Below are 12639 nucleotides of genomic sequence, written 5' to 3' on the forward strand. Positions count from 1 at the left end.
CTGCTGAATCAATAATCAACCAAAACACCAACCAAATAATTACATAACAGAGAATCCGCCAATGATAAATGTTTCACTTTTCACTTTCACTGACATAACCTACACCAATGCCTCTGTCATATACCAAAACTTTAGTGTTTGAACGATATCAAGTTCACATAAAGAAATGCAAATCACTAATTTTGTGCAAATTACTAATTTTCACCAAACTGAAAATGAATATATCTGCTCATATGCTGAGAGCTACAAGTTCTACATGTTTATATGAGAAATCAGAAAAATTTTATCAGATATATGATTCTAAATAGTTATGAATCAAAAGCAAACTTTTAAAAGAAACCACCAAGTCACTAACTTTAAAGGCACCTGCACAGACAACAGGATGTGTAAAAGTGAACAAATGTCAAAAACAGATTTCGATCTCCAGAGCTTTCCTGAATATAGCGAAACATTTTTCATTGACATTTGTCCTTCCTGGGTCTCCACACTTTTTTCCTTCTACATTTGGCACATAACTTCTTAATAAAAGACAGTTCTCATATTTCTTAACATCTGTTTTCTATATTCCTAGTTGCCTCACCTTTCCCTTAGTCTTTTCCTCTCTAAACAAATTAATCTTCTCCTTAATTCTACTTATATTGCCTAAGCAGAAAGCCAGACTCCTCAATCTACTATTCAATTCTGATTTTAGATAACCAGAGAAATCCTTCTTCCAAAGTACCTGTCACTATTTATATTTATACAAATAGATACATGCATTTTAATTACAGTACAACTGTCAGTCGTTTTATAGATACATGAATGTACTTTTTCTTTAAAATAATTCTTGCTAATGAATGAGACTAAAGAGATTTATTAAAGTTTAGATGGTTCACTGGTTTTCTGTAGCAAAAAATGAAACAATGTACTCATTAATATAAGAAAAACACTAGTATTTCATGTATTTTTCTAAATTTTAATGGTTTAAAAAGTATTTAAAAAAAGACTTAGAGGTAGTCTAAATTCAATAACTTTCCTAAAATTTTAATTTTGAATAAAGTAACACATACTAACTCCTGGATATTTAATTTAGTCAAACTCTAAGCAAACACATTCCACTCTATTACATAGCTGGTGTACCTTTTCCCTTAGTAAATAAAAAAATTAACTAGTTAAGTTTCTAAAAGTTATAATGTATTTATACATGTTAACATTGCATTATATGTAGGGAAGAAGATACTAAAATATATTTAAATAATGTAACTTTAGTGATTAGTAATCTTTAATTTTCAAGATATCTCAAGAAAAGTCATCAGACTGTTCCTTACTGCACAAATTGCCATGTGGCAGCAAGTGAACTATAATGTAATATAACTATAAAATCTTGCAATGGAGGCACTTTTAATTACATTATAAGCAAATAAATATCAATTAAGCTCATGTTGCTTAAATCAGAACATTTTTAAAGTGATTTTCACTTTGGAGATGGCACTGGACAACATGCTAAAAAGAAAGCAAAATTCCCCTATTACGTTCCACTCTTCTTCCTTAATATCTGGCCCATATTTGTCCTAACACTTCTATGGCCATTTCTTGTTTGTTTCAAATTTTGAACTCATTAGTTCAGTTATACAAAATACAGATTTTACACACACACACACACACACACACACCATCAAAGTAGAAATATAATGAAAAACTAAAGATGGATTGACTGCTATACTCATCGTATTGATATTGCACGATCCCTTCACGAAGCAGCCTCATATTGGTCATTCATTCATTCATACATATTTACATTTATATTTCAAGTGCCACCTATGTTCAAAGCACTGAGCTATAAGTTGAACATATAGCAGCAGGCAGGAAGGATGACATAAATTCCTTCACGCCAATGGAACCTAATTATTCAATTGATGTAAGTAAAGACTATTTCACTTTAAGAACTTTTATAATTATGTTAGAAGGTAATCCTAAAGCCTATAATGCAATGCAAATAACATCAAAATTCAAATTAACTAATAAATGGACCAATTTAATGAAATAGATAAAAAAAAATTAGTGATGTATTTAAATTAATATTTATAATATATCTTCGTTTTTAGATTGCCTAACAATAAGCCTCATACTTATTTTTTAATCATAATATTTTGTTCTTTTAAAACTGTTACAAATACCCAGCCAAATATGCAATACTTATGGAAATTTTTGTAAAAGTCATAAAAACTCTTAAAAACAAAATTTGACATAGAAAGTCTATACATTATTTTTTTTAAATCAAGGTCAATACTTAGCCAAAAATAAAGAAGTAAAAAAGTTGAGCTAAGAAACAATGGAAGCAAAAACCAAAGAAACCAAAAACTTTGCAAATGAAGAAAAGTTATAAAACTGCAGACGTCAAATCACTGTGAAAATTATTGCCATTTTTATTTCCAAATGGCAAAATTATTTTTAAAAAGAAAAGGAAAAATAAACAGAAAATGACCAGGCTATATTCCAGGCAATATAATTTATTTTACACACACACACACACACACACACACACACACACGCTCATGTTGCTTAAATCAGAACATTTTTAAAGTGTGTGTGTGTGTGTGTGTGTGTGTGTGTGTGTGTGTGTGTGTGTATGTATTTTAAATGTGCGATAAAGAGTACCTGTCTTTGGCCCTTCAGTGTAGCAAATCAACAACAAAATTACTGTAAAATAACTACTGTGCTTTCAACTCAGTTTTAGAAGAGGGTGGGCATATTCTTTTTAAAACTAGGAGAGAAGTTAAGATGCATTTCCTCAGAGTCATATCCAAAAAAGGATGGAGAAAAAAAAGTGTAGAGCAAAACAGAAGATAATGAAGTATCTACTACAAGTGTACCACGAATTCAGAAAACATTTAAAAATTACAGGACAATTACTAGCATGCAATACTTAATCTCTTCCTGTCTTGGTTTTCTCAACTGTTAAGTAAAGATTCTAGAAGAGATCATATCTAAACTCCATTCCCTTTATCTAGTTCCACAATTCTGTGATTTTCCAATCCCTTTAAATGGTAAGCCTCTTCACTACTCCTAAGTGTCCTCATTAAGTCTTTGACAGAGATGCCATATAATAGAAAAATTTAAAACAAACTCAAGGGGACAATAACAATAAAACTACAACTTTTTAGGGTAAAGCAAAACATGTCCCTATTCCTTTACAAAGAAAATGTATTTTGTAATAATTCTGTCATGATGACCAAAGAGCTGTCTATACTTGGGCTCAGAGAAAGCATCTGATCGGTACACATAATAACTAACAAGAGAAAAGATTCCAAACAGATTGCACACTAAAGAATAAAATTACGTTTTTCTTCTTAAGAACACTTTTATGATTTTTTTTAAAAGACAAAAATTAGTTTTAGAAAAATTAAAACATGATGGTTACACGAAGAATAAGTTTGTGAATGAAGAGTCTCCAATTAAAAGCTTACTTACTTCCAATACTAACTCCTTCAAAAACAAGTCTTTTAGGAATGAATATAACCAAAATTGAAATGTTACAGTTCTTCTAAAATATTTAGTAACATAAAACAAAAACACATATCACAATTCCCTACTATTCTGTATTAATGAAATGCACTACCATCCCATTCCTTCTATTCTACTCTTGCCCCAAATTACTAGATCTTAAAATAAGAGTCACTGACCAAGCCAATTCCTAGAGCAGCAAACTATTAACAATTTAAATGAAGACAACTTTCTTCTTTAAGATAAGAATAATTTCTAAAAATTGAATTGACTGGGAGTCAGCATTATTATATTCCAAAGAAAAGGCAGGATTTGAAGTCTTATTTAATTAGTAAGTTCGCTCTGTGAAAATCTGTCCTTCAAAAGAATTATGGGGCTGTCATATATATCTGTTCTCAAAAATCTTTAAAAGAAAGGTTATTCCTTAAAACTTCAAAAAGTATGCTCAGTTTCATAAGGAAACTAAGAAAACTGTAGTCTAAACTTTAAAAATTACTGAGTTCAGAATAAAATTCATTGGAAATTAAAAATATACTGAACATCAGTAAGATACAAAACCAGTCTTCAAGTAAGAAAAAATATTAATTTTATATATCGATTATTAAATAAAATTAGTTTAAGAATGGTAAAAAAAATATTTTATTTTCCACACCAAATAATCTTACCTGAATCATTTTGCTGTTAAAAAACTCTAGATACTGATTTCATTTTTCATCTGGTCCTGTCAACGATGCTATGACAGGCCCTGCAGGAAGCAGCAAAAGATCAATGATGGAGTGCAACTATTATGTGTTTTCATGATCAAGTTTTGTTATGGAAAAGGACATCCCTAAAGTGGTTTGAAACTTAGCAAATATTGAAATTATCTTAAAAAGTTTGTCAGTGTACATAATATTCTTTTTCTAATTTGTAGTCTTAAAATGTTTATCCTTAATCTTTCTATCAAAAATTTTAAAAAGATGAAGTATACATGTGAAATTTTAAAGAATCGTGTTTATAATGACAAGAATAGATAAGAAAACAATAGCCCACGATGTCTTCAAAACTGTGGAAATGATTCTCTTGCTGTCTAGAGATGGTTATTTTAACTTTATTTCCCATAATTACCAATAAATTACCAACTGCTCACAATTTAATTAAAATAAAATTTAAAAGACCTTTCTTACAAACATTAACTTCAGAATCAAAGTTATTGGCAATACTGGTAACAATTCCTCAAGAAAGGTAGATCATACACACACAAAAAAAACTGTGCAAATAATTACTCTTAGGTAATCGACAAGTTATACTCAATGGATACCCAAAATTCAAACTGGTAAAACTAATAGTAAGTCAAAACTATAAAACTACTTCACAAAGACTCCAAATGATATTTTTAAATTCTGAATTATTCTTCAAAAGTATAGCATGTTGTAAGATTTAATTTAAAGACATTTTTGCCCTAGGAATCTTTTCCATTTAAGGGCCAATTAATAAACAAGACAGTAATGAGACAGCTACATTAATTGGGAATACTATTAGAACACACAAGAAACTTCTATATATTTCATGGAAGCGTACTGTAAATCAGTATTTCAAACAGATTAAGAAATTTAAAATAATAAAAGTAAATGACAAAGAATCTGAGTTTTTATTTAATTAATCAATTTTTCATTTACTTGAAATATAATGTGGTAAAGAACCATCTCAACAGCACTCCTATATTAAGTTGAAACATCCAAAAAATATTTTTAACATGCTATACCTGTTTTGTTTGTTGGAACACTTCAAAACACTCAGCAAAGTTTGCCTGCCAAAGCCCTAATAAGCTAAAAAGATACAACATAATTTTAAGTGGGTTATTTCTATAATAAAAATGAACAAATATTAATCTAAAATAATTTTTAAAAACTACAACATACTTCCACTTATTTATGCTCATTCATGACTTGAAAATATACTTGTAAAACGGGGAAACTGCAATACTTCTGACTTAACACTATTTTTGTTCATATACCAAAAGCCCCCCATCTCCTTTTTTATGTGGATTCTATCAGATTTATAGAAATTATTTTAGTTTCAAATATTTCCATTTTAAAAAATGGAAAAGCTGATGCCCTATCTTTAAAGAATAAGATGAAAAAAATGGAAATTTCACCAACCAGAGCATCACAAAGTATTGAAAAGTACTGCTTCATTTCTTGCGTGTTGCATTTTATACCATGACACTTCAGTCTCTGAGGGTCAGGTTAATTAAGCTCCATAGCAGCTGCAGTGCAATGTGAGACACACTCTGCTGCGGTTCCCACCAGTCCAGTCCAATTACCTGTAGTATTCCAGCACTGGACAAGTGACAACCAACCTCTTCTCTCTAATCACTTGCTCCCACTGGTCTACTGATAAATGTTAGAACAAACTAACCTCTTTTTGGAAAAGACTGCAAAGCTGAATGCACCTGCTGCAGGCTGCAATGATGAGTCCCAGAGAGATGTTTGTCAGTCAGATCTCTGCAGATGTTGTTTAACTTTATGCTAGAGCTGTATCCAAAGATGGAAATGAGATGGCAATCAAGCACAAATCTCCCACCCTCATCCCTCCCAATTTTATTTTGAAAAGCTGCACTTGCTCATAAAAGTTGTGCTTTAAAACACAGCTCTACTAAACTGGAAACAACTAAGACTAAATTCCATGGTAAAAAAAAAATGTTTATTAGGTGCTGAATTTTAGTTAACAAGTGGCATATTGTGTTTAATAAGTAACTGTGTCATTTAAGAGCTTAATAAATTAATTCCTTTAAGCCAGAGCAAAACAAAACAAAACAAAAGAACTATAAAATAGGCAAGTTTTTGATTGGTGGTTTGTTGCTCAGGTTTTTAGTGACACCACACACTCCTCATAGTTCCCAAGACACAGATTGTCATTATTCCTCTTTGTATATTATATGAAACATCTTCAATGCATAAATATTGAACTATTTCACCAATCGTGTTCACTATTTTTAAACTATTCCTGAAATCTTTTGCAGGTGATGTATGCAAGACAAATGTTGTGAGACGTACTGTATTTTTTTATGATGTCACCAACTTTAGCTATTTTCCCCATATCTAGAAAGATTCAAATACCAAATTTCAAAGAATGCGCTATATAATTCATGAAAACACTGACACTGTAAATTAATGATGTCCCAACTTACTAAATCGATGACAGAAGATCTAACATCTGAATGAAATAAAATGAATAGCTAATATTTTTAAGGTTAATTCAATCTTTCTAAAATTCTCATGCACTTATATAAGTATGAAAATGTTGTCTTTTGGAAAGTACAATTTTAATATGGATTGTGCTATGCTAGTAACATTTCTTCATATGTTGAGATTTCTTATTGCTTAAAATGAGAAATAAAGTATTAAAAATATAGCAAATTTTCAGAGAGGTATTAATCCCTAAATGAACGGTTACGGTTCCCCTTCAACTGAGAATACAGAGAGATAAAACATAAAGTAACCCACAGCAATAGGTAGTATGACAAATATAAATAGTACAACTTTAAGATAAAAGAAAACATGTTATTTGTCAGCACCTCTATCAAACTGAAATCAAAGGTATAGAATGTAATGATAACTATCCTATTAAATTGCACACTACTGAAAATTATACTACTTGATTTTCCACTTGTTACAATTTTATTTATCCACTAATTTTGCTTTAAAATATATACCAATAAATTTCTAAGATGCTTTGAATCTAAGATTAAAGAGTATATACTACAACTTTTAGAAGCTATAACAAAAGTATTCACATGTGCTATCAATATAATATTCTTCCTTCAAAAGTGTAAACAAAAGAAGTGATCTATTTTAAACTTCACTAACACCTCTGATTTCCGAATAAATGATCATTCTTATACAATCCCAATCCTAAAGGTTAAGTTGGACACTGAATTTTCTCCTTGTCAAAATTAAGGCAGTGAGGGGTATCGCCTCCACTAAAAAAAAAAAAAATTCACTTACATTCTGCTTTTCCATGATTTTTTAAAATTTAACATATAAATGGTTTGTGATTTTTTAAGAAAGCGTCACTTAAGTTGGACAGTGAGAAAATTAATATATAATAAATCTAGGAATTATAAGTTCAAATTTTAACTTAAGGACCATGAAAGAAAATAATTTTTATTAGATATGATCTAATATTATAACCAGAAATATGAAAACTGTAAAATATACACAAATATATGCAAAGATTATAGTGAAAGATTCCTGTTTGATTGACAGAATATCTCCAGTGTCATATAATGGAATTTAAAAAATCGGTATACTATGAAGTGTTCTAAAATCTAAGTCATACACGAAAATATTTTGTACATCCTTTACTATTCTTAACCAGTAAGTTTTTCTATTTACCTACCTGAACCATTCATTAAATAATTTACAGATAAAATCTGTTTATTAAAACACTAAACACATCTTCAGATGCCAACTAAAAGAAGAACAGAACACTATTGCCATTCTGAAAATGAAAATAGTAATATATTCTCCCAAATGAGAAAGCTGTTTTTTACTACAAGGCAACAACTTTAGGTAACCTAATATAAAAAAGGATATATAAATATATCAAATTAGGTTGCTTTAATAAAAAAATAAAGACATATCCATAAACCACCAGTAGTAAGTTAGTATTCTATAAGATTTAGATTTTTAAAAATAGATAAATGAATTACACAGCACAGCTAAAAGTGAATCTATTTGTAGGTAGTTTTTTCTGATTACAGTAACTGAAAAATGCACTTTACAATCCTCATCATACAATTCCTGAATTACTTAAATTAATATATGATGTACTGAAATACACAATGCAATATACAGTTCTATAAATTCTGAATTCATACCAATTAATGTTCAAAAAATGTTTTCATTTCAACCATAAATATAAAAAATTACTCAGAAAGGCAAGGTTGCTTAAGACATTTTAAAGATATAACCTAAGCCTCTTCCCAGAAAAGGAAAAACAAATATGATAAATATGATAAATACTGTCCACACTAAAAACAATGCACGTTATCATTTGCATTGAAATTTATAAAAATATTTCCCAAATGGTTTAAAAGGTGTATGCATTCTGCATATATATACATATATATATGTGTGTATATCTATGTATATGTATATTTCCTGAAGTCTTTCCTCAAATACACCAGTATTTTAACTAAACCTTCTGAACATATTTATGTTGTTTCAAAAACTTAGGTAATTTGAGAAAATCAAGTTACAATTAAAGTGTACTTTTCCCCAAATACACTGTCGTACCAAATGAGAAACAGAAAAATGCTTTATGAAGTAAACATCGGGCATATTCATTCTAAAAGAATATAGAGTCATAAATAAATATATGAAACACACAAAAATGGGCTACCAAATTATTGAATAATCCTACAAGTCCTCATAACTCGGCAATAGAAATCATAGTTTTAAAATTGAGTTCATCTGAGATAAGCAAGATAAGTATCTCTGAGTAAGAGTGGAAAGATGCTGAGAGGCTGTTATGTTGAATACCAGGACCTTAGACAATTCCACAGGCTTGTGGTCAAGTGTGAACAGAAAGACTATTACCATTAAAGTCTATGAGAAGAGGAGAGATATATCTGTCCGAACAGGTAATAACATAGTTAAAATTGTATTTAAATACAAAGTGTTCAGAATTAGTAACGCTTCTTATAAATTACAAGGTTTTATTTTATCCTTAAAATAGATTCCATAGTGTGCAATTGGTTTCCACCTGTTACAGACAGAGTATAAGCCTTCTTTTATCCAGACATTTCAACTCACATTTGATCAGGTTACGTCACGACACACAAAAAAATTTTATTCAACGCTTCCAGTTTTCCATTTTTTTCAACGGATATTCTTGCTCTATACGAATAACATGACTCAGAACTATAAATAAAATAACCAATTTCAATGTAATAAGAAAAAAATGCACAACTAAGTGGACTAAAAACAAAAGATCTAATTCTCGGTGTACCCTTTCCAACCCACTGAAAATAAACTATATTCAAATGAAAAGACATTTAATTTACTATTTGGAATATCCTTGATAAACAGCAATTTTCTGAAACATCCCTGAACATCTGATACCACCTCATGTATAATGCAAAAAAGCTATTTCATTTTCATCTACTGACAGTGAATTTAATTTACCATTGCAGTCTTTTCCTAGAACTATAACATTATTAATACTGCAATCAAGCTCTTTTGAGGGCTTTTATTTGTACTGAGGGTTTTCACAATTCCACATTGATTTTTTTCATCATACCTTTTAAAAATATGAATGTGAATATGTTAGCAAACTTTCTTAATGCATAAGGAAAGTTTCAGAGACAAGGAAAGCCATCTACAAAACTACACTCACATGAAACAAACTTTCAAGGGATGGTCAAATGTAATAGACTATATTTTAGTTTAATACATTTAATGTTTACCAAATATACTACATTTAATTTATATAACTAAATGATAGTTTCAATCATTCTGAAACCTTCTTAACCAGCCTAATGGTCCATTTTCTACCACAAATGACTGGCTAAGAAAAAGAAATCCTCCAAATGTTCTGCTTACATTCACACCAGATGTCTTTGCTGTATTAAAGAACTCTTACTGAATTAGATCATTGAAAACAAATCAGCTTTTCTTTTTCCACCAGTAAAAAAAATAAGCAGTATCGGTTCCCTCAGCATTAAATAAATATTTACAGCCCCAAAGATAAAAGAACCAAAAAAAAAAACAAAAAAAAAAAAAAAAAAAAGGCAGACTCTATATCTAGGTAAAAGCAAATCAGTTAATGTTTTATCAAGTAGATACGCTATTCAATTATGGAAATTTTCCAATTAAACTTAAAATTCATGTTTTGAGTAGAAAATGATTAAAAAAAAAAAAGGAAAAAGACAAACATGCAGAACTGTATAACACTTGAAATCAAAAAAGCACACTGAAAAGTACAAAAAAAAATTATACCCCCTAGGAAACTTGCCATATTCTAATGGATTACAGTACCACACAAATTGTTAACATATTTTAATCAAATACAGCTCTTAAGTAACACAAATTTTGAAGCATTATTTTACTTCTTACATAATAATAGTTTTTCTTATTATAATTACATTAAAAATGCAATATTTTAAAAATCAGAGAGGCAGCACTTGTCCTCTTTACTTCACTCCAGGGCCAACAAACAAAGCAATGAAGCAGAAAGAGGTACATAATGGATTTAGAAGTAAATGGTCCATTCTTTAAGAAGGCTTCCTACTCCCTCTTCTGAATTCACTCTAAACTAATTGTCATTATAATGACGTCTGAAAACTTCAGAAGAACGCTATTTCCTGATGCCAGCTGTCAAGGCTTCTATCTTTAAAATTTTAGAGCTTTTTCCCAATTAGAAAAAATGTATTTGGAAATACCCATAAGATTCATCTCAAAATTGGCCTAAATCACAGACACAGCAGTACATCAATTAAAAAAAAAAACGTAGTCAACAATGGAAATAGTCTTTAAAATTATCCACAAATATCCTAATACAGCAAAACATAAATAAAAGTCTACACTATTACGAATTTCTTTCAATACAGCACACGACACACATAGAACTTCTCTTTCTTTCCTTGGGGATTTATCAATCAACCTCTTTACCAGTGCACCTACCTGGGTAAAAATCTTTGGACTTAGACAGCTTGATGGTGGCTCCAGTTTCTTTTTGCAACTGAACAATTGTCTGTCCTCCCTTCCCAATTATAGATCCAGCAGCATAACTAGGTATGAGAACCTTTAGAAAATACTGGCCGTCTTCTGAAAAATGTAAAGAAATATACTTCATTAACATGATAATTTTTAACTCTATATCCCCTCTCCACCCTCAAGAGAGAAAAACAGCAATTAAAACATTGGACACATAGCTGCAGGAAATAAGGAGTTAAATATGTTTTTAAAGAACAAAAATAAGCTAATTACACTGAAAACTAAATATGTACAAAATATTTCCCATTCTGTAGGCTTTATACTTTCAAAACTTGGAATTAAAATCTAAACATGTTCAATTATTTTGCAGCTCTGTAAAAACTGATGACTAAATTCCAGTTGTTATTCCAAACATGGAAGTCTTCCAACTCTATCTGTGGTTACTATGGTAAAACGAAATAAACTGACCCTTTTACAAAACTTCAGATATTTATAAAATGACAAACTTTCACTTAGCATGTTATGAAATAAATAAAAGGACTGTGAATAGTGATGAGCTATATTTATTTGACATTAGCAGACGCATAAAGACCACAATTAACCATTGCCTGTATCCTACTTAAAGTATGCAAAACAACCATTCTGCTACCAAATAATCCACCCAAACTGCAGGGTGTATTCCAAGCCTTCAATAACTGCCAGGAATTAATTCAGTGTTTTGGACTGTCAAATCTAACTAATACTGGTGTATTTCTTTAGCACTTCTTAGTCTACCATGATCTCCTTTAAGCTCATTAATTAAAGGACCTTAAGAATTTCGCCAATACTAAAAAGCTTAGGAGTCATTTATATCAAATACACTTAAAAGTGACCAAACAGATAATGTTCCTTCTCCAAAATAACTACGATATTTAAAACGGAGATGGGGTGGATGAAACAAGAAAGAGTGAAATGAAATGTTTTAGAAAATAAAGCCAACTCCATAAACTTTAATTTCCGTCAAACTGATCATGTCTTAAATAGGAAACACCCCGGTAAATCCAGCTTCCTTATGTGAATGAACGTTCCAAATTTTGCGAGTGTGCCATTAGCAAGACCCCCATCCGTCTCTAATGTACATGCTGTAGATAAATTCACCTCTGCCTCGATGCATTGGGTGCATTGTTAAGATGATTCCAGTGCAAATGAAGAAGCGATACCGGTCCCGTTATAACTCATCTTCCCAGGAAGCGCAGGATGTTAACTAACAAGTCACAGTACCAGACACCCCCACCCTCCTATGCACACCCCTGAAGACAAATCAATGAGATATTTGCACCGACAATATAAGTGCGGTAAGAGCATGCACTCATCAAGATTTTGCATACTACTTGTGGCCCAAAGCAAGGGGATGGAGAGCGAAAAACTCTCAGGTGCCCCAATCATTTGCTATCCGCTACCCAAGTGCCATTTA

General features: G+C 30.5%; 1 protein-coding gene across 1 annotated transcript in view; it reads right to left on the reverse strand.

Annotated features, from left to right (window-relative positions):
* The window catches only part of NOVA1 (NOVA alternative splicing regulator 1), a 131712-nt gene extending 120415 nt beyond the window's left edge, over positions 1 to 11297 (reverse strand). The window contains exon 1 of the mRNA XM_006906853.2: positions 11154 to 11297. The gene's annotated coding sequence lies outside the window, so the exon portion shown is untranslated. The remainder of the gene's footprint in view (positions 1 to 11153) is intronic.
* Between the last annotated feature and the right edge of the window lie 1342 nt (positions 11298 to 12639).

Source organism: Pteropus alecto, unplaced genomic scaffold (genome assembly GCF_000325575.1).
Source record: "Pteropus alecto unplaced genomic scaffold, ASM32557v1 scaffold171, whole genome shotgun sequence".
Lineage (NCBI taxonomy): Eukaryota > Metazoa > Chordata > Mammalia > Chiroptera > Pteropodidae > Pteropus > Pteropus alecto.